The 18616-nt window shown below is 42.7% G+C and overlaps 1 protein-coding gene, 1 long non-coding RNA gene and 1 pseudogene across 3 annotated transcripts in view; 2 read left to right on the top strand and 1 right to left on the bottom strand.

Annotated features, from left to right (window-relative positions):
• Positions 1-14206, top strand: part of LOC309646463 — a 57306-nt gene extending 43100 nt beyond the window's left edge. The window contains exon 2 of the long non-coding RNA XR_014255385.1: positions 10487-14206. This is a non-coding gene — a long non-coding RNA (uncharacterized lncRNA). The remainder of the gene's footprint in view (positions 1-10486) is intronic.
• The window catches only part of SDC2 (syndecan 2), a 111200-nt gene that overhangs the window by 30789 nt on the left and 61795 nt on the right, over positions 1-18616 (bottom strand). The gene's annotated exons all lie outside the window — the stretch shown is intronic.
• On the top strand, positions 1566-13127 carry LOC309646740 (large ribosomal subunit protein eL39 pseudogene; annotated as a pseudogene). The gene is made up of 2 exons: positions 1566-1619; positions 9200-13127. The product of its transcript is annotated as a large ribosomal subunit protein eL39 pseudogene (transcript).

Here is an 18616-nt window from a genome sequence, read left to right as displayed (position 1 = left end):
CTTCTAGGAGTGATAAGTGGCTCATTCACAGTGGTGATGGGTGTCTGCATTCATGCTTATTCATTCACTTTTGCCTACACTTGCTGCATCAAGCAAGTAAGGAAACTGCCAACAACAGACAGGCAAATGCAGTCTTCTCCTGGGGAATTGTCTACACGATTAACAATGTCTGCACCACTGTTCTATCCACTGAGCCATCACAATCATCCAGATATTCTCTGATGCATTAATAAACGACCAGGAATAAAAACTCTAGTATACTCTGTTGTTGTTGTTTTTTAATTGTAAAAGGCATTCTTAGGACAACTGGGGAAAACTGAATGTGGACTGGATATTAGAAAATATTATGGAGTATTAGTTCATCACTAATGGGCCAAGAAAGTGCTGTTTTCCTAACAAGGGGGAAGAGTGAACTGCACTTGACTGAAAATTGCACCAGCCTGTGTTAAGTTGGCTTCAACTAAGTGGACCCACAGAAGACGGCATGGGAGGAGGGGAGGTGATCAGACAAATCTTCTAGAAGAAAAGAAGGCCATGAACTTGAGAGATAAACTACAGCCCTAAAGAGTTTCCACCTCTTAAGATAGAAAAGGGGAAGACACAGGGGTAAGAGAGGCATCGTCATAAGGGGGGGGGAAAATCCAATCTAGGTAAGGAACTCCCTTATCAGAACCACGTGTGCAGATAAACTCTTTGGGGTCCTTTCTTCGGACAAACAAGTAGGATGGGAGCAGGCCACCTTTATATATGGGGGCTTCACTGGAATTCATCTGTGTATTCAGAAGACTAAAGCGACAGAACTGGAGACAAAAGTTACAGGCTGTGAGCACCAGGAAACAAAACTTGGCCTTCTTGAGCATGTGAGTAACGGGGAAGTTATAAAACAGCTGTGTCAAGAGAATGGAATTCAGAACTTCATTCCCATCTCCATCCTCACCGACCCCTTCATTTAATTCAATGAGAAATTGGTGGTGGCACCAAATCCTATTAATCGTTATATATTAATATATGAAAAGGGCAACTTGCAAATTCAAGCTGTGCACTTCTGATTTGTGTCCTTTTCTGATGGCGTTATACTTCAGTAAAAAGTTGACTGAAACACACCAGCATAAAGAGAGCAACCTATGTCTTAGAGAATAAATCCGTTTCCCTGGTCACAGCCTTCTCTTTCAGACAAGTCTGCATTTCCAAGATCCATAGCAGGTGGATCGTGGGGTCCTTTTTCAGGCACTTCTGTATATCTGAGCACGAAACTCAGAGATGTCAACACTTGCTTGGGAACATATTTAGCAGGTTTTGCATCTTTTTTTGGGGGGGAGGACAAAGCAAATCCCCATAGTTCTCATGAAGGAGAGAGGCTTGGATTTCTAGTGGTTTCAAACATACATGTAATGCAATAAGTTTTCCATGCTGCTTGAGTTTTCCAGAGCATAACATACGGAGGAAAGCATTAAATGTCCTTCTCACAAAACAATAAGACTAGACTAACGCCTCACAACCTTCTGTGGAAAGCTGTCAGATGACTCTGGACAAGTGTGATTCCAGCCACAACAGGGTAAGCGCCTATGGCCTTTAGGGCCAGCAGGCCTGGCTTTGTCACTTTTCGGCTGATGGAGATGGTAGGCCTGGTAACCATGGATAATCATTCTCAGCTGGTTGTTGATGGGGTGGGGGTGGGGGGAGGATGGCTGCTTCTGCAGGGAATATTTTGGGACAATTATGATGTAAATTCTGAACAGTCAAATGGCAACTCTGGATAAATTCCTGGTGGGACAGCCGCTGCTGTATATACTTGAACCTCAGGTAGGCTTTCTTGCTGTGATGAAGTGGATGAATTGTGGTGACAGTGACCTCATTTCTCTTTACCCCAAGTTCCCAGGGGCAGACTCCAGGCCTCCTGGTGGCTCAGCTACCAACCCAGGGTCTTCCCCTGAAGATCCAGTCTGCGTCCAGCCTTGTCAGCCCCCGAGAGACGCTGGAGACGTGAGAGGACCCTGGGCTAAAGATGCTGGCCACGCAGTATCCACTGAAGCCAAGAGTTAATTCGTTCACTTCTTGAGCACCTACTGTGTGCAGGATGCTATGTGAGGTGCTGAGACCACGAAGCTGATGGTGGGTTGACATCAGCTAGGCATGGCAGCAGGGGTGGGGTCTGAGGGGCAGGAGGGAAGAGGGGAAACTGGGGACAGAGAACCAAGACATTTAGGGAACACAGACAGGATGGGGAATTACTCAGAGGAGCCCCAGTTCTGCACGGTGGAGGGTAGCGTGTGTGTCCAGGAACAGGAATGACAGTGAGATGAGGCTACAAAAAGGGTCAGGTCATGAAGGGCCTTTGGGGAGAAACTAAAGAATTTATATTTATTCTGTAAGCAAATGAAGGACTTCAAGGAGAAGTTCAAATTTGTGCTTTTGGAAAAATGAGGCTGGATATAGTGCAGATGATGGATTAGAGGGGCTGGACTGGAGCCACGGTTGATGAGTCAAATTATGGCAGCAATTATGTAAGAAGTCTAAGGCAGAGAGATTGGAAAGGATGGAGTCGATGGTATTAATGTGGGTAGAATCTGCAGGACCTGCCAATTGACTGAATGAGGGGAAAGAGGCTATAATGATATTTTAAAAGTGACAACAGTAGCTGCTATCCTTGTTGAGCATTTGTGTGCCAAATGTAAATGGATGAGACCCCAAAATACTCCCAACACCCAATAAGACAGGTATTAGCCCCATTTTACAGCTGTGGAACCCTGAGCCCTAGCGATCACATGGTGTGTCCACCATCACCCACATAGAATCCTAACACCCAGGTTTCGTCAAATGAGGGGTAGAATCCTTCACTGACTCAGAAATACAGGAAGAAGCAGGCATGTGGCTCACGCAGCAAGGTGGTTTGAGACATGATGAGTTTGGTGACCAAGCAAGCGGGACGTGCCAGTGGGAGTTACTAGACAGAGAATCAGAAATACTTGATGGATGATGGGTTCCTCCCCTTATGTTGAATGACCAGATTCTTATAGACCACTGGGCCACGTGCCAGAAAGTTAGGCAACATGTGAGTTAGAAGGGGCTGAAGAGAATCCAACCTGAAGTCAGCGCACCTGGACAGAAACTCGGAGGCTGAGCCTCCTTACCTGTAAGATGAGAAAATAACAATGCCCGTCTCCCAGGTTTCATGGGAAGATTGAAGAGAGGCAATGTGTGAAACAGCTACTGTAAACTGTAAAGTAAAAACCCAATGCATGATTATTTATAATTGTGTAGACACATTTGCTCTTTTAGGCAGATCCGGTACCCTGGTAAAAAAAAGTGACTGTTCTTCAAACTCAAGCCACTCTGGGGAATCACACAGCTTTCTTAGTCTGTGTCATAATGAAGCCTGGGGGTCACAATGATCTGGCTAACTTTGATATAAAACAAAGCAAACGAAGCTGATCAGGACTGAAGAATAAAGGAAAGGCTCTGTTACTACCCTAAACCCAACTCCACCTTCATATAAACTATCCACATAAGGAGTTCCTCATGTGGTTAGAAAGTGGTCAATGAATGTAGTTCATGACTTCTATTAGTTGACCATTTGATGGTAAACAAAGATGACACCACAGTGACCCCACAGAAACAGATTACAATATGCAGAGCTGAGAGATCGTCTAGGAATCATGGGACAGATTTTTGCTTTGTGGCTCAGATATCAATAATTACATAACATGCCTCTACTGTGTTTAGAAAATTGGCTTGCACTGCACCTAGGCTACCAGGAAAAGATGTCTAGTCATCCCAGGAGAGCACAATGCATCCAGTCAACTTTTAAAATCCGCATAGCCTGAGGAATCCGCACTCACCTCTTCCCCTCACACCACCTGAGATGCCCAGAGCCACTTAGAAGCGTTTGGTTGGGGAGTTCAAACAGTACCCAGACCACTTGCACAAAAGACCAGAGCCCAAGGCGGTAATCATTATTGCTGGCTGGACCCACTGGTCCCCAGCAGGTGGCCAGAGAGGTTTCAAAGCCCAGAGAATGTTTTCACCAAATGAAAGATTTTAGGTATTAACCATCTCCCCCTCTAATATGAACAAACATTTTCCACCAGGGGCTCTGGTATCAAAGACTATTAAGAAAAAGATTTGTCCCGCAGCACCTCCCATGGGGTCTCCTCTCATTGTCCCAGGCCCCCTGCTCTGGGAAAGGTGGTAATAACATAACGAGGCCACCAAGGTGGGTGTGGGATGCAGAGCACGGCCGTGAGATGACCTGAGCCAGCACCGACGGCCTTTAATACATGGATAAACCACCCCAACTTGCCTTCCTAACAACCCTCCCCTACGGGGAAGGCCAACCCTTCAATTTTCTTATCCTGAGTCAAGACCTTTCCAGAAGGAAAAGTCTCCCTGTGCAATAATAATAAATGCCCCCAATGACTTGATAGAGACAAGAGATCCAAAGGTGCTAATACTATTATCTTTCCCTCCAGGTTCCAAAAGCCACAAAGGTGACAAAGACAAAGGTTTATAAAACAGGAAACATTCAAGAGACTGCCTTCAGAATTTTTTATGATTTCTGACAGTGTCAGTTTGTGGCCAGCTAGGTTTTTTTCCATTTCAACACAGATTTGCTGTCAGGCATAGTGCTCTGCAAGCTCTCAGAGGACAGGGTGCTGTCCTCTGAGGCGCCCATCAAAGAACAAGTAATTAGAAACAATGAAGTGCGTTCTTTGCTCGCAGAAAGGGCATAACAAATCCCAATATTAGGTTCAATCAGATGAAATTGCCATTTTGTAGGTCAGAAATATTAGCAATTTTGTATGGTTTCCTCTATACAGACTTTGCACTTTTTTATTGCTTTGTTTCTCATCTCAAGTTGAGCAGAAGTAGTATCTGAACTCTTCAACTGTGGCTCATAAGACTCTGCATGACCTGGGACCCCCACCTCCACCCTCATCTCACCCGCCTCCCCAAGCATTCAAACTTGTTCCCACCCCAGGACCTTGGCACCAGCTCTTCATCTGACTGAAACTCTTCCCTCATGCTTCTGTGTGGTCAATTCCTTCTCATTTCAGAGGACTCATTTTTTTTTTGAAGATCTCCTCAAAAAAGCCTTTCCTGATCATCTTACCCACCACTCTCTATCCCAACATAGTCCAATAAGAATACAATGCGAACCACACATGTATTTTTAAATTTTTAGTAGTCAGTGGCATTAAGTACGTTCATACTGTCAAGTAACTATCACTACCATCCATCTCCAGACTTTTCTCATCATCCCAAACTGAAACTCTGTACCCATCAAACAATAATTCCTCATTTCTTGCCCCTCCAGCCCCTGGCAACCATCATTCTACTTTCTATCTCTAGGAATCCAATTATTCCTCATATAAGTAGAATATACAATATTTGTCCTTTGGGGCCTAGCGTATTTCACCTGTCATTTATTTAGTATATTTTATTTAATCTAATACATAAACAATTTATTTTAAGATGTAATCAATGTAAAAATTGAGATATTGATCATTTTCTTTTCATATTAAGTCTCTAAACTGCAGTGTGTATCTTACACAGCACTTCACAGTGTGGACTGGCCACCTTTCTAGTGCTCAATGGGCACGTGGCGAGCGGCTGCCGTAGTGGATAGTATAGGTCTATCACATCACCTTTTTAACTTTTTTCACTTACTTTTCTCTAGCCAAAATTATTTTTTTCTTTATCTGTCTATGTGCTTTTTTTGTCTCCCCTCAGCATAATATAAGTTCCTCAAGGCAGGGCCTGTGTCTTCTGTCTTTTGTTTTGTTTTGTTTTCTGCTCCAAGCCAAGCATATATTAAATAGAACAGAATCATTTAAATATTTCTAGACTAATGTCTTCAGAGCAGATGCTTTTACAAATGGAAGACTCCATCTCCAAAATATCACCGAGATCCTCTACTATCTGGAATAGGAGCAGCCCTGGAGACCACCAGTAATCAAATGTTCCCTTTACAGGAAGACTCAGGGCAGCACGGATAGTGGTTAAGAGCCTGGACTTGGCCTTGTCTGCCACTTACCACCTGTGGGTCCTCCCTGAAGCTCAGGTTCTTATCTATAAAGTGGGGGTGATCGTAACAGTGCCGACCCCGTAGGGTTGCTATGAACATGAAATCAGTTGCACTTTGTAAAGCACTTTGAACAGTGCCTGGCACATAGGAAGCGCTCCGCCTGTTTGTTAAGTCAATAAATCACGCTGATACGTCTTGCCAGTGCCGTGTCAGGGGTGACTGCCCTGCTCCAGGCATCTCCCTCCTTTGCACAGTCCATCTACACAACAGTGCCAGGATTACTTTACACGGGCACACACTCCCCTGCTTAGAGCACTAAGAGCCTCCACTGGCTCCGGGAGCTCGTCTAAACTCCGAAGCAGGGCAAGCAGGGAGCAAAGTGGGTGAGGGCAAGACTCTGGATCCAAAAGACTAGGGTTGCGCCAGGCTCTGCACTTATAAGCAACCTGTGAGGACCGATTCAACTTCTGTGCCTCAGGTTCTCCATTTGTAAAACAAATAGTACCTACTTTCTGGGGTTGCTGAACAATTAGAGGCATTAATACATACCAAGTCCTTTTATAGTGCCTGGCACATAATAAGCATTCAGTAAATATCTATTATTATTACAGGGCCCTCCCCAGCTGAATTCCAACCTTTATAGCTTCATTTAGCAAATATTTAAGCACCTACGAGGTGCGGGGCCCTGTGTCTATATGGCCCTTTCTCTCACGGAAGCTTACAGTCAGGTAAGAGTCACTTATAATCCAGGGGGTAGATGTCTGCTATGGGTGGTAAACTGTACTCTAGGACCCCACAACAAGGGAATCTAACCCAGTCCTGGGATGGGGGGGTCAGGGAAAGGCCTTCATGGAGAAAAGGATGCTAGGCTGAGAGAATAAGAAGGAAAAAGGGGGATTGAGAACGAAAGAACATTCTACTTAAGCACCAGCCACATGTAAGTCCTCACCTTTCCCTGGTCACATAATGACTTTTCATTACTCCTTATGACTTTTACTTATATTACACTCTGATTTGTCTGCCTACCTCAACAGATGAAGAGTTCCCCTCGTCACCTGCGTCCCTACTAAGCACAGAAAACATTCAGTAAATGTTTATTGAATGAATTCACTTCTCCCCTATTTTTCCTTATGAGTAAAGACCCACTTTTCCAAAATGGCAGCCTGAGCTATGGTCCTAGGGCTACACCAACCAGCTCCTGGCTTCAGCAGACCCGTGCTCAGTTTACAGTATCAAACCAGTTCACATTCTACAAACCTGCAGATACAGGAAAAGATGGCTCTAACTCAATCCCGGTGGTATTTATTTCTCACCTACGAATCAAGAACACCAAGTGAGAGTTCCACCTCCAGGTTTTCCCTCAGGCAAGTCATTGAACCTCTCTGACCCAGATCCATCACCCCCTCCAGCCACGTTGCTTGTCTAGCTAATCTAGACAGAGCTTCAGGGCTCTGTCACTGTGTACTAATCCAACCGTTTTAGCAACTGGACGATTGTTTAGTATCTTCAACAAGTTTTGATTACGTTTTAAAGGTATATTATGAAAAACAAATTCGTTCGCGGTGCTTCCCCCCCTTTTGTTTAAACCAACTTGTTGGACTGGCAAACAATTTTATTCATTATAGTTACCATTTCATTTTTCACCCCCGCAAGTCGTATTCTTTCACTATAAGATGTGCCAAATGTAATTAAGAACTTCTGAGGAAGAGAGGAAAAACCCACAGGCTTCGTTGCAGACAGAGGGTTTACCTGACCCCTAACTCATATAACTTTTAAGACAAAGCAAAGAAAACTGAGACGATTCTCCTTTAAGTGTAGAATAAGCTTTACTGGCATATTAGATAAAGAGTTGGCAATTTATGTCTCTACAAGGAAACAGTGGGAAAAATATGGACATTCAGTGTGCAGGAGACCTACGTTTGAATGACAGCAAGAGTTCACAGGAGTTTCCCCCGCTAAAAAGTGAAGATTATACCCCTACAATGGTAAAATGACACCTGCACATAAAGTGTCTAACAGTGCCTGGCACATAGTAGGTACTCATGAGATGTTACTCCCGCTCCACTTCTCAGAATACAGTTGGGAAATGAGGCTTTTATGGCAAAAATAAGTTTAGGAAAAAATATCTATGACAACTAAATTATCCTTGTGAACACTCAATCAGATTAAAGATGGCAGAACGTGCCAAAACTTAAGACTTTCATAACAGGACACCATTTTCTCTTCAAACTGCAATTGAGAAATGAGAATTCTTCCCTATCTTTTTGCTACTAGAATTCTTGAAGTCAGCCTTTGATGACATTTGTGTCATCAAATGTGTGAACATACACACACAAACACATATACAGACTCCCTCCCTAAATATAAATGCTTACAAAGGGATTAAAGTATGAAAATAATGCCCATGCTTCTCAAATTGCAAGGTCAGAATGACTTTAAAACAAAAATAAAACAAACCCCTAACATCTTAGGGAAAGTAAGATCAGCAAAAATATTTTCTGGTATGTTATATATGCTTATTAATTGTCTGTCACATAAAACTAATAAGTACAATAGTTATTATAAAGGCTTCTTTAGACATGTAAAATATGCCCAGATAAACTCTATTATGGTTCACGTTTCATTATTTTCCCAGAAATGTTGTGAGTAGAATGACTGAAAACCCTTTCACAATATTCCTTATCATTCTAATGAATTAGCTGTAGCCTTTGCTTTCAGAGCCATAATAATATTAATGGTTTTATAACTCCAAAGCATTAGGATGAATTAAATGCTCTTAAATAATCAAGAAATAATTAAAGGCCAGGAAAGAGTTTTAGTGTTTAAGTTCATGAATTTACCAAAGTCAACTCCGATGCTCTCACATGAAATGTGCTTTTAAATTAAAATCCCATATTTCTTTAAGAGAAAGCATCTAAGAAACCCACAATGAAGTCAGCCAACATAATAAACATATAATATAACCGTGATAATTATCATGATAAACACCAGACATTTCATATGGCTGCTTTACATCTATGCCACACTTTCACGTCATCCAGGGAGCTGCTCCCCACACCCAGGTGAGGTAGTCAATGCTCCCAGCACCCAGATGAGGCAGGCCAGGCAGTGGGCGTCATCGACATCAAAAAGGATGCTCTCTCTTTTTCTCCGCCATCCTGGTGTGTGCAGTAGAATCTGTTCCTCACCAGGTCTACTCACAAGATTTTCAGGATCAAGCGATTGCTAGCCAAGAAACGAAACAGAATTGTCCCAATTCCCCAATGGATTTGGATGAAAACTCGTAATAAAATCAAGTACAACTCCAAGAGGAGGCACTGGAGAAGAACCAAGCTGGGTCTATAAGGAGTTGCACATAAGCTGGCACGCATATTTACGCTGTTACCAAGGTCACTTGTATCTTAACGTATCACTCTGAAAACATTGCTACTATCTGGACAGCCGAATGTGCTTCATTGGGAAAGTGATTTTTCTCTTCATTTCAATGTTTCTGCACTCGTGGGCTGGCTTGGTAATAAATACGTTAAGACCTTTCGTTTGGAAAAAAAAAAAAAAGAACGTGAGTCTACAGAGTCCTACTCAAGATCGCACAGCTACTAAGTGGCATGAGGGGTGGGAAAGAAGGCAAACTCAAGCCCAGGTCTTCAGGGCACCATGCCCATGGTATTCTTCACTCACAGTATGAGTCTTCTGGGGGTAACAACTCAGATATTTCAACTGGCTGCAGAACTTCAACTCCACAACTTCTAGGTCGTTGATTCCTCAATTTTCCACCCCTGGACCCTTCACCTCCCGCCCCCAGGGGAAACATCATTACATTCTAAATGTCTCCAATTTCTTCATGGCAGTTATCTATGAGGCCTTTTTGATCAGACACACCTAGGGTTTGTGGAAGGAAATGCAGTTTTCCCCAATCTTTGTGTGATGTGGGTGTGATGGATGTCAGGGAAAACTGAGACACAGCCACAAGGCGACACTCTCAACACTACAGTCATGGGAGCAGCTCCTGCTGGTGTCACAGATGCTCACTTCTGACTCCCCTTCTCCCACCACCGCCCACCCTGTCCTCACCCTAATGGACAAGACCACATAAGAACACAGTGTTAGGGGCTTCCCCGGTGGCACAGTGGTTGAGAATCCACCTGCCAATGCAGGGGACACGAGTTCGATCCCTGGTCTGGGAAGATCCCACATGCCGTGAAGCAACTGAGCCCATGCGCCACAACTCCTGAGCCTGTGCTCTAGAGCCCGTGAGCCACAACTACTGAGCCCGCGTGCCGCAACTACTGAAGCGTGCGCCTAGAGCCTGTGCTCCGCAACAAGAGAAGCGACCGCAATGAGAAGCCTGTGCACCACAATGAAGAGTAGCCCCCGCTCACCGCAACTAGAGAAAGCCTGTGTGCAGCAACGAACACCCAACACAGCCAAAAATAAATAACTTTATTTAAAAAAAAAAAAAAGAACAGTGTTAGGATTTATGTATGTTACACTCTGTTTATCCAAAACCCTACTAAACTAAGACTCAACCTAAGTTCATTTCTTCTGCATAGAGAAACAAGGAAGATTTTTTTCAGTATGATGATCCCATAGGACCTGAGATATCTTCTGAATAAAAGATCAAGTCAGATTCAGGGTGGTTTCAGCAATCAGTGTGATTTATCAGGACCTCACTGCACTTAACTATAAAATGAGAGACTGAGCATCTCTAATAAAACTTTCACCTCTAGAAAAAAATTCTGACAATTTAAAAAAATTGATAACTTACAAAGAACAAATGTACCCACTTAGCCAGACTATTACTGAACAAAAATCTCATTTCTAAAACAAACTTCAGAAATAAGATCTTAGTGTATTAATGCATACTATTCTTTCATATAATAATTCATTCATATAATATTCATTCATAAAAAACTGTAACTAAAATACTTGATACGTTTTATGCCTTTACTGTAATGCTTAACGCACTGTAATTTCCCTAAAAACTACTTTCCTTTCCTTAATGTACAATTTTTAAAAATTAAATAAATACACCTGGGCAGAAAAAGATACCTACCTACCCTTTGATAAGCCTGCTAACTTATCAAAGTTTATGAAGTAGAGTGAAGAATGGACAGAGAAAGACTAAAATGCAACAGAAGACAAGTCAGTTTTCCAAAGGATCACAAAGTTCAACTCCCAAAGCAATGGGCAAGGCGCTTTCCCAAAGCACTGGCAGGGCTGACCTCGTCACTTACTTACGGGAAACAATAAAACTTGTAAGATGAACCACAGAAAAAAATCTAGAATCTGATGGCATTTCCTTGGGATATTTTATTTTGGGTTAGATATCAAAAGTCCAGAGGTGTGTAAGGGAAACATCTCAGGTACGTTCATCCAACAGCAAGCACTCTTCAGGCTTTCCCTTTAGAATCCTTCACAAATGAAGCCCCATTAAATGAGAGGTCCTTTACCTCTCTGCGTGAAGCCAGGCCACAGGCAAGCAACGTTTACGGGACTGCAGGCTAGACCTGCAGAATGTAACTGCAATGAGGAGAGGAGTGAAATCTATGAGGTATTGATGACCTTTGCAGGAGTTCCAAACACCCTCCTCAAACTGCATTCACCCTTGGACCTGCCCTTGCAAAAAGCATGAAAGTGCCTCTTAACAGGTTGCAGGCCACACTGCTTTCCCACCCCTCTCTTTTCCCACCTCCACTGATGGTACAGGCGGCTTACACAACCATTTTAAATGGGACAAGGACAGATCCCTACATTTAAAAACAAGACTAAAATGTAAAACCTTCGCACTAGGACAGATGAGGACACCTGAGTCTTTAACAGGGTGTAATTACCAAGCCACCAAGCTACAAGATTATGCCTAGACCTGGTAACAGAAAGAACAACCAAGATGCTGGCAAAGCTTTCAATATACAGGCCTGTAGTTTGGTAATTGGAGGTTGACTGGCTGTAGAGCCTGTTGGTCTGTAATGACAGAGCGAGGTCATCGGTGGCCTCAGAGTAAAGATGACAAGTGTCCTCATCCAGTACGTAGAGAGGAAACAGAAGTATAACCCTCAATTCAACAGTGCTTTTACAGGCAAAGGGCCTGTCAGATGGCACAGAGTAAGAGCTTAAATTATACATTTTTTAAAGTTCAAAACTCAATCCTAGCACTGTTGTAAACAAACTCCAGTGCACAGATCTGAATAACTGACAACCTTCTTAACAGTTAAATTTATCTTTTAACCCAAATGTATTAAACACGGACTGTAATACTTCCACATCAGCTTTGAAAATTGCTTAGAAGAGCGGTTCTCAGGTATAAGGTGGAGTTCTGTACCACCAGCATCGACATCACCTGGATACTTGTTAGAACTATAAATTCTCAGACCCCACCCCAGACCTACTGAAACAGAAACTCCGGGGTGGGACGCAGTGATCTGTGCTGTAACCAGCCTACCAGGTGGGTCTGATGCGCACTGAAGTTTGAGGACCACTAGCTTAGAAGAGAATGAAGACACAAAAGTGAAAAAGTATAAGATATTTATAGGAAACAGGGGTACGGAAAGAACACTCAGCTTAGTTAGGTAGCAAACAGCATGAGGGAATGTACTAGAAATAAAAATGAAAGTTAGGTAGAAAAGCCAGGAAATTCAAGTTGGTTGAGTGCTAGCCTAGGAAGCCCAAACTCTAGCTGGGAATTGTGAGCTCTTGAAGGTTTGGGGGCAGGAAGTGAGATCATGAGAAGGGTGGGTTAGAAAGAGCTAGGAAGACTGATTCTAGAGCAAGGTAATGAAATATGGACAAGGGAGGGATTAATAAGGTGTCAGGACTGGAAGTTTCAGTAAGACTTGGCAATAGAGACATCTCACTGACACCATTTATAGAAAAAGCAATGTAAAAGATAAGTTTGGGAGAAGACCACCCAATGTCACTTTTGGTGTCTGAGGTACCAACAGAGTGTCCAAGGAAAATGTCTATCAGGTGATTAGAACAGTGAAAGAGAAAAGAGCATAGAGCCAGAAAAACAAATTAGGGATGAGGTATGCATGTGAAAATGATGATGTGAAGCCACAGAGTTAAGTGATATTGGAGGGGGAAATGTAAAGAGAAAAAAAAAGAATGGAACTCTACAGTGAACTGGCCCCTCTCTTACATTCACTAACCTATCACCAAATTAACCTTGACCTCCGTGGGAGAACCATCCAAGTCCCCAAACAGGAAATCTGGAATTTAGATCAGCCTGCAGGTACAGAGAGAGAAGTGGGGTAATTTAAGCACAAAAGCTCTGCTTGAAAACAAGCCTAATTTTATTTTAGGTTTCACTAGAATGAAGAATTGAAGGTGAGGACTACCAATTATATCTGTATCAATGGAATCCCTGGTTCTAGTAGTTACTCATTCTCACTGAGAATTATCTTACCAGTGAGGATGAGTGTGCTTTGAACGGGGAGCCTGCAGAAGAGAAGGGAATGAGGCTTGGACTCATTGTTATTCTACTGACGCAGAGCCTCTGGTAACAATCAGTCCTTTCCTCAGAAACTCCCAGAGCTCCCAAGACCCACAGGGAGCGTCCTCCGTGCCAGCCCCCTGCCAGCCCGACTCCCCCACGAACCACTGCCTTCAGAAGGCCTGCCAAGAACAAGCAAGGGAGGCAAGGCAGCTCCGGCAAACATACCACCTCTGTCACTTACCTTTAAGTCACTGAAAGGTTGTGGCCCAGAAACAGACGGGCAGAAACACAGCTGACCCTTGAACAATGCAGGGGTTAGGGGCGACAACCCTCCTCACAGTTGAAAAATCCACCTGCAACTTGCAGTTGGCCCTCTGTATCCCTGGCCCCCCATATCCATTGTTGACAGTATCCTCTGCATCTGCCTGTCACGCCAACGATTCAACCTACCACGGATCATGCAGTAGTGTAGTATTATATTTTACTACTGAAAAAAATCCACGTAGAAGTAAACCCGCACAATTCAAACCCATGTTGTTTAAGGGTCAACTGTAGAGTCAGTTGATGTTTAACAAAGAGGCAAAGGCAGTACAATGGAGAAAAAAACATCTTTTTGACAAATGGTGCTAGAACAGCTGGACATCCATCTGCCCAAAAAAAAAAAAAAAAAAAGTCTAGACACAGACCTTACATCCTTCACAAAAATTAACTCAAAATGGATTATAGACCTAAATGTAAAACATAAAACTCCTAGAAGATAACACAGGAGAAAATCTAAACGACTTTGTGTATGAGAATGACTTTTCAGAGACAACACCAAAAGCATAGTCCATGGAGGAAATAATTGATAATAATTCATTAAAATTTAAAACTTCCGCCCTGTAAAAGACACTGCCAAGAAAATGAGAAGACAAGCCACAGACTGGGAGAAAATATTTACAGAAGATATATCTGATAAAGGACTATGATCTAAAGTTTGTGCAGCAAGTGGTCTTCTTATTTGACAGGGGCCACCTGGCCATTCTGTGTTTACTAGTATTGATTCGCTTTCTGCTCATTTTTTCTCCCCATCGCGACCCTCTGGGCTTTGTTCTTAGTCAGATCCTTTTACTGCTGGTACCCAAATATTTTCCCACAATAATAAACATTTCCAACTAAGGGAAGGAACTGGGAAAATAGATATGATAAGGAAAAAATTTGCTTTTTCGATATGGTAAGAACTTTGTTCAATCTACTAAGGGATGCCGCACCATGGGCCCATGGAACCACGATGAAATAAACAACTGTGGAGCAATATCAAGCGACTCCTGAGTAGCAGCTACCTGGAGAATACACTCAATCAAGGCCATCCCACTCACCTTGCACAGTAAGGCTGTTGTGAATTCCCACTTCCCCACAGTCCTTTGGGAATCCAGTGCTTGTTTATACAAGGGTTCTAAAATGGGCAGGACCGGGGCGGGTGGTGCTTACAATATGACAGACGCTCTGGTTGTTTTTTCTTTTTCTCACCAGCTCTCTCTTTCAAGGACACTACCCTTCATTTCTTCTCTGTGTGAAATGTGTGTACATTTCTATACCTAGAAGAAAATCTACGTTGCTTGGCCAAACACATACTGGGCACACTTTGACACGGATACTAAAACTTGGAGGGTAAATAAACACACTTCAAGCTGATGGCTGTGTTTTCCTGCCAATGTGTGGGACTGTTCACTCCAGCTTTGAGGAGCTATTTTATCTCTCTTTTAAAAGACTAAGGGCTCTTAATCTAGTACGCAGGGAGTATATGGATGGTTTTAAGGGATCCATCAGCCTCCTGATTTTTTAAAAAATAAAATCAAGTGTATGTGTACAGCTTTCATCAAATTCTCAAAGGAGTTTGTGATCCAAAAATAGCCCAAGTACCACTACACTAGGTTCTGCAGGGAAATCCAGAAACACTTCTTCCATCTTAAAAGTCAAACCCTAGGGCTTCCCTGGTGGCGCAGTGGTTAAGAATCCGCCTGCCAATGCAGGGGACACGGGTTCGAGCCCTGGTGTGGGAAGATCCCACATGCCGCGGAGCAACTAGGCCCGTGAGCCACAACTACTGAGCCTGCGCGTCTGGAGCCTGTGCTCCGCAACAAGAGAGGCCGCGATAGTGAGAGGCCCGCGCACCGCGATGAAGAGTGGCCCCCACTCTCCGCAACTGGAGAAAGCCCTCACACAGAAACAAAGACCCAGCACAGCCAAAAATAAATAAATTTATTTAAAAAAAAAAAAAAAGTCAAACCCTAAAGTCACATAAATAATAAAACTATAGCCTTAAAAACATAAACTCTGTCCTTTTATATGCAAACATTTGTTATGCATCATATTATGTTCCACCAACTATTTTAAAGGATCAATATTTGAGACCCTTTAGTAATTCAGTTACACACCTCCTGTGGAACAATGAACACATAAATCACTTAACACTTTTATATAAACATCCTTTAATCTTCACAAAAAGCTGTGAAGTAGATATTATTCATGTTTCAAAAGTATGAAAACAGACTTACAAAGTTAAAGTTTTCTCTCAAGGTCATAGTACTAGTAAGCTGGTGTTTGAACCTAGGTCTTCTGATGCCAAAATCTGTGGTAACATTCTGTGAAATACTAGTTTAAAAAATATCAATTGGACTATAGAGACCGAAATTTGATTAGTGGTTGCCTAGAGTTGAGGAGGGGGGAGATGGAGAGAAGAGGTGAGAACTGCTGGGAGGCGAGGGGAGTGACTGCTAATGAATACAGGTTTTTTTTCAGGGGCCTGATGAAAAAGTCCTCAAATTAGAGTGTGGTGATGGTTGTACCCCTGAGCTGTGTACTTTTTTAGATGGATGAACTATACGGCATGTGAATTACATCTCAGTAAAGTTGTTAAAAAATCAATTGAAAACTAAGGGAAGGAATCAATTTTCAATATTTTGTCAGCTTTAAGATCAAAGTAAATACAACTCAAAAACTCACAGAGGTACTTTGTTTCCCCAAGTATTTACAATTCATTTCACATTAGGAAGTTCAGTAGTAACTGGAAGAGAAAAGATGGCTTACTATTCCTGGATTAATTCCAGCTTGGTTAGAATTCGGATGCAGAACTCCTGAATTTCCTTTACCTCCCCTCCTGTAGAGTGGGGACTGAACTACTTATTTACACTCTGACTTAGAGAGGCATAAAAATGGAGACAAAAGCCTAATACTCAGAAAGCTTTAATCCCTAAATCATTACTGTTCATTAGGGGTATAGAAACAGCAAGTTATACTAATGTCATGAGAAGTACTCATGAACATAGCAAATCAAGTTTATCTTTAAACCACAGTTTCATTCTTCCACTTCTCTTTTCAGAATTGTTCAATGGTCTTTTATTATTTATCTTATTAAATCCCATATCCTCTGCCTGGCCTCACACCCCACCTCATTTCCCACCTATTACAATAGACTCAAGGTCGGTCACCCTCCTCAGCCTCACACTCAACTCCATCTCCAAATTAGTGGAGATTCCCCAGCAATCCCTTTCTTTCTCTCCTCTAGCCTTCAAACTCCTAAATCTTTTAAGCCCCACCTCAAATCTCACCTCCTTCTTGGCTATTCAGCCTTGACTCTCCTCTCTCACATCATTACATCCTCTCTAGTCACCACCAGACCTTGTACCAAATACGGCAACCTTGTTTCCACCATCATTCTTTGGGGAGGAGATCCCACATGACAACCACCTAGACCAGAACTGAGTATAAGGTAGAAAACTTAGTCATTAAATTACCATGAGTAGACTTACTCTCCAACTCCAGTAAGTCATGCAAAACAGTCTAAAATATTTTAGACCAGTTCCTCTACTAGCAATCCATGAAATAATCTGGAAATTATAAGTGACATTTAAGATAATGTGTGATTTAAGAGTTTTCTATTGAGGTGCTTTACTCATATATATCACTTAGTTTATTACAAAGTAATAAAAAAATTCATATGATTTATGGAAATGCTTCAAAAACGGATATTTGATTTATATGGACTTATCCCATTTAAAAATCACATCCGGGGCTTCCCTGGTGGCGCAGTGGTTGAGAGTCTGCCTGCCAATGCAGGGGACACGGGTTCGAGCCCTGGTCTGGGAAGATCCCACATGCCGCGGAGCGGCTGGGCCTGTGAGCCACAAGTGCTGAGCCTGCGCGTCTGGAGCCTGTGCTCCGCAGCAGGAGAGGCCACGACAGTGAGGGACCTGCGCACCGCGATGAAGAGTGGCCCCCGCTCGCCGCAACTGGGGAAAGCCCTCGCACAGAAACGAAGACCCAACACAGCTAAAAATAAAAATAAATAAATAAATAAATTAAAAAAAAAAAAAAGAACAGTTTAAAAAAAAAAAAAGAACAATTTAAAAAAAAAATCACATCCGTTCTTCCATTCAATAAATATTTCAGAGCACCCACTAGGTGTCAGGAACTTAATCATCAGAATTCAAGCCAATTTCAAGAGGTAAAATTCAGAAATGCAGCATCGTTACATTCACTTTGAAAAGATTTCCTCCATACACATCAAGGATGCAGTTGAAGACAACAGCCAACACAGGCGCCGACACAGGCAACATCCCTACCAATGAAGGCCCATCAGCTTCCTGCCACAATGCCACCATCCGCCATCTCTTTTGCTTGAGCATTGTTCCTGGTTACCCAAACCTTGAGCCTGAATCACAAATCCTCTTCTCTCCCAAGAACCAGGGCAAATCCAGTTACTTTCCTCTCACCCCATCTCCACCCAACAGAAAAGCAGCATGTCTGAACCCTAGCAAACCATTTCTAAATGACACACATCTCTACCCTACACTTATAACCTCCTCAACCGCCAAGAACAGAACGGATCCTTCTCAGACGGGTTTCATGCAATTAGAACTGCTAACTACTCAGGCGTATGGGCTTTATTTACAAAGTACACTGAGTGTAGACACGGTTTAGACATGCCCTGGCATCTATCCTCAGTATCGGTTTAATGTACTTATGTTCCTCTTGTACTTGTGTATCTTCTTTAAAAAAAATCCCAGCCTGGCATTCTAGCACCTTTCCACTACACAACACAGCTGTTTTGTTTTGGGGCTTGGGGCAAGTATCAAAGAGACAAAAATATTGTTTAGCAAGAAACAACACATATCTTT

Source organism: Balaenoptera physalus (genome assembly GCF_965194825.1).
Source record: "Balaenoptera physalus genome assembly, chromosome: 17".
NCBI lineage: Eukaryota > Metazoa > Chordata > Mammalia > Artiodactyla > Balaenopteridae > Balaenoptera > Balaenoptera physalus.
Note: the sequence above shows the minus strand (reverse complement) of the source record. Positions and strands in the feature narration are given on the sequence as shown.